Below are 4,704 nucleotides of genomic sequence, written 5' to 3' on the forward strand. Positions count from 1 at the left end.
TGAATGGGTCTTTGTAGTGCTGTGGGTCTGAATGGGTCTTTGTAGTGCTGTGGGTCTGAATGGTTCTTTGTAGTGCTGAATGGGGTCTGAATGGGTCTTTGTAGTGCTGTGGGTCTGAATGGGCCTTTGTAGTGCTGTGGGTCTGAATGGGTCTTTGTAGTGCTGTGGGTCTGAATGGGTCGTTGTAGTGCTGTGGGTCTGAATGGGTCTTTGTAGTGCTGTGGGTTTGAATGGGTCTTTGTAGTGCTGTGGGTCTGAATGGGTCTTTGTAGTGCTGTGGGTCTGAATGGGTCTTTGTAGTGCTGTGGGTCTGAATGGGTCTTTGTAGTGCTGTGGGTCTGAATGGGTCTTTGTAGTGCTGTGGGTCTGAATGGGTCTTTGTAGTGCTGTGGGTCTGAATGGGTCTTTGTAGTGCTGTGGGTCTGAATGGGTCTTTGTAGTGCTGTGGGTCTGAATGGGTCGTTGTAGTGCTGTGGGTCTGAATGGGTCTTTGTAGTGCTGTGGGTCTGAATGGTTCTTTGTAGTGCTGAATGGGGTCTGAATGGGTCTTTGTAGTGCTGTGGGTCTGAATGGGTCTTTGTAGTGCTGTGGGTCTGAATGGGTCGTTGTAGTGCTGTGGGTCTGAATGGGTCTTTCTAGTGCTGTGGGTTTGAATGGGTCTTTGTAGTGCTGAATGGGGTCTGAATGGGTCTTTGTAGTGCTGTGGGTCTGAATGGGTCTTTGTAGTGCTGTGGGTCTGAATGGGTCTTTGTAGTGCTGAATGGGGTCTGAATGGGTCTTTGTAGTGCTGTGGGTCTGAATGGGTCTTTGTAGTGCTGTGGGTCTGAATGGGTCTTTGTAGTGCTGTGGGTCTGAATGGGTCTTTGTAGTGCTGTGGGTCTGAATGGGTCTTTGTAGTGCTGAATGGGGTCTGAATGGGTCTTTGTAGTGCTGAATGGGGTCTGAATGGGTCTTTGTAGTGCTGTGGGTCTGAATGGGTCTTTGTAGTGCTGTGGGTCTGAATGGGTCGTTGTAGTGCTGTGGGTCTGAATGGGTCTTTGTAGTGCTGTGGGTCTGAATGGGTCTTTGTAGTGCTGTGGGTCTGAATGGGTCTTTGTAGTGCTGTGGGTCTGAATGGGTCTTTGTAGTGCTGTGGGTCTGAATGGGTCTTTGTAGTGCTGTGGGTCTGAATGGGTCGCTGTGGGTCTGAATGGGTCTTTGTAGTGCTGTGGGTCTGAATGGGTCTTTGTAGTGCTGTGGGTCTGAATGGGTCTTTGTAGTGCTGTGGGTCTGAATGGGTCTTTGTAGTGCTGTGGGTCTGAATGGGTCTTTGTAGTGCTGTGGGTCTGAATGGGTCGTTGTAGTGCTGTGGGTCTGAATGGGTCTTTGTAGTGCTGTGGGTCTGAATGGGTCTTTGTAGTGCTGTGGGTCTGAATGGGTCTTTGTAGTGCTGTGGGTCTGAATGGGTCTTTGTAGTGCTGTGGGTCTGAATGGGTCTTTGTAGTGCTGTGGGTCTGAATGGGTCTTTGTAGTGCTGTGGGTCTGAATGGGTCTTTGTAGTGCTGTGGGTCTGAATGGGTCTTTGTAGTGCTGTGGGTCTGAATGGGTCTTTGTAGTGCTGTGGGTCTGAATGGGTCTTTGTAGTGCTGTGGGTCTGAATGGGTCTTTGTAGTGCTGTGGGTCTGAATGGGTCTTTGTAGTGCTGTGGGTCTGAATGGGTCTTTGTAGTGCTGTGGGTCTGAATGGGTCTTTGTAGTGCTGTGGGTCTGAATGGGTCTTTGTAGTGCTGTGGGTCTGAATGGGTCTTTGTAGTGCTGTGGGTCTGAATGGGTCTTTGTAGTGCTGTGGGTCTGAATGGGTCTTTGTAGTGCTGTGGATCTGAATGGGTCTTTGTAGTGCTGTGGGTCTGAATGGGTCTTTGTAGTGCTGTGGGTCTGAATGGGTCTTTGTAGTGCTGTGGGTCTGAATGGGTCTTTGTAGTGCTGTGGGTCTGAATGGGTCTTTGTAGTGCTGTGGGTCTGAATGGGTCTTTGTAGTGCTCTGGGTCTGAATGGGTCTTTGTAGTGCTGTGGGTCTGAATGGGTCTTTGTAGTGCTGTGGGTCTGAATGGGTCGTTGTAGTGCTGTGGGTCTGAATGGGTCTTTGTAGTGCTGTGGGTCTGAATGGGTCTTTGTAGTGCTGTGGGTCTGAATGGGTCTTTGTAGTGCTGTGGGTCTGAATGGGTCTTTGTAGTGCTGTGGGTCTGAATGGGTCTTTGTAGTGCTGTGGGTCTGAATGGGTCTTTGTAGTGCTGAATGGGGTCTGAATGGGTCTTTGTAGTGCTCTGGGTCTGAATGGGTCTTTGTAGTGCTGTGGGTCTGAATGGGTCTTTGTAGTGCTGAATGGGGTCTGAATGGGTCTTTGTAGTGCTGTGGGTCTGAATGGGTCGTTGTAGTGCTGTGGGTCTGAATGGGTCTTTGTAGTGCTGTGGGTCTGAATGGGTCGTTGTAGTGCTGTGGGTCTGAATGGGTCTTTGTAGTGCTGTGGGTCTGAATGGGTCTTTGTAGTGCTGTGGGTCTGAATGGGTCTTTGTAGTGCTGTGGGTCTGAATGGGTCTTTGTAGTGCTGTGGGTCTGAATGGGTCTTTGTAGTGCTGTGGGTCTGAATGGGTCGTTGTAGTGCTGTGGGTCTGAATGGGTCTTTGTAGTGCTGTGGGTCTGAATGGGTCTTTGTAGTGCTGTGGGTCTGAATGGGTCTTTGTAGTGCTGTGGGTCTGAATGGGTCTTTGTAGTGCTGAATGGGGTCTGAATGGGTCTTTGTAGTGCTGTGGGTCTGAATGGGTCTTTGTAGTGCTGTGGGTCTGAATGGGTCTTTGTAGTGCTGAATGGGGTCTGAATGGGTCTTTGTAGTGCTGTGGGTCTGAATGGGTCTTTGTAGTGCTGTGGGTCTGAATGGGTCTTTGTAGTGCTGTGGGTCTGAATGGGTCGTTGTAGTGCTGTGGGTCTGAATGGGTCTTTGTAGTGCTGTGGGTCTGAATGGGTCTTTGTAGTGCTATGGGTCTGAATGGGTCTTTGTAGTGCTGTGGGTCTGAATGGGTCTTTGTAGTGCTGTGGGTCTGAATGGGTCTTTGTAGTGCTGTGGGTCTGAATGGGTCTTTGTAGTGCTGTGGGTCTGAATGGGTCTTTGTAGTGCTGTGGGTCTGAATGGGTCTTTGTAGTGCTGTGGGTCTGAATGGGTCGTTGTAGTGTTTATGAGAGGCAGTACTGTAGTATTGTAGTAGTACTGTCTCCAAGACTTGGTAGGAGTCTGTTGTGTTCCCATGCCAAGCAGAGAGGAGAGGAGCACCCTGTGGTTTGTCAATGGCATGCCAGCACAGCACACTAAGCCAGGCCTGGTGCGCTCTCTCTCTCTCTCTCTCTCTCTCTCTCTCTCTCTCTCTCTCTCTCTCTCTCTCTCTCTCTCTCTCTCAATTCAATTCAATTCAATTCAATTCAAGGGGCTTTATTGGCAGGGAAACATGTGTTAACATTGCCAAAGCAAGTGAGGTAGATATAAAAAAAAGTGAAGTAAACAATAGAAATGAACAGTAAACATTACACATACAGAAGTTTCAAAACAATAAAGACATTACAAATGTCATATTACGTATATATACAGTGTATGTGCAAATAAGCATAAATATGGGTTGTATTTACAATGGTGTTTGTTCTTCACTGGTTGCCCTTTTGTTGTGGTAACAGGTCACAAATCTTGCTGCTGTGATGCACACTGTGGTATTTCAGCCAGTAGATATGGGAGTTTATCAAAATTGGGTTTGTTGTCACATTTTTTGTGGGTCTGTGTAATCTGAGGGAAATATGTGGCTCTAATATGGTCATACACTGGACAGGAGGTTAGAAAGTTTAGCTCAGTGTCCACCTCATTTTGTGGGCAGTGAGCACATAGCCTGTCTTCTCTTGAGAGCCATGTCTGCCTTCGGCGACCTTTCTCAATAGCAAGGCTATGCTCACTGACTCTGTACATAGTCAAAGCTTTCCTTGAGTTTGGGTCAGTCACAGTGGTCAGGTATTCTGCAACTGTGTGCTCTCTGTTTAGGGCCAAATATCATTCTAGTTTGCTCTGTTTTTTTGTTAATTCTTTCCAATGTGTCAAGTAGTTATCTTTTGTTTTCTCATGATTTGGTTGGGTCTAATTGTGTTGCTGTCCTGGGGCTCTGTGGGGTGTGTTTGTGAACAGAGCCCCAGGACCAGCTTGCTTAGGGGACTCTTCTCCAGGTTCATCTCTCTGTAGGTGATGGCTTTGTTATGAAAGGTTTGGGAATCACTTCCTTTAGGTGGTTGTAGAATTTAACGTCTCTTTTCTGGATTTTGATAATTAGCGAGTATCGGCCTAATTCTGCTCTGCATGCAGGTGTTCTACGTTGTACACAGAGGATATTTTTACAGAATTCTGCATGCAGAGTCTCAATTTGGTGTTTGTCCCATTTTGTGAATTCTTGGTTGGTGAGTGGACCCCAGACCTCACAACCATAAAGGGCAATGGGTTCTATAACTGATTCAAGTATTTTAACCAGATCCTAATTGGTATGTTAAATCTTATGTTCCTTTTGATGGCATAGAATGCCCTTCTTGCCTTGTCTCTCAGATCGTTCACAGCTTTGTGGAAGTTACCTGTGGCGCTGATGTTTAGGCCGAGATATGTATAGTTTTTTGTGTGCTCTAGGGCAACGGTGTCTAGATGAAATTT

Source organism: Oncorhynchus clarkii, chromosome 6, assembly GCF_045791955.1.
Source record: "Oncorhynchus clarkii lewisi isolate Uvic-CL-2024 chromosome 6, UVic_Ocla_1.0, whole genome shotgun sequence".
Taxonomy (NCBI): Eukaryota; Metazoa; Chordata; class Actinopteri; order Salmoniformes; family Salmonidae; genus Oncorhynchus; species Oncorhynchus clarkii.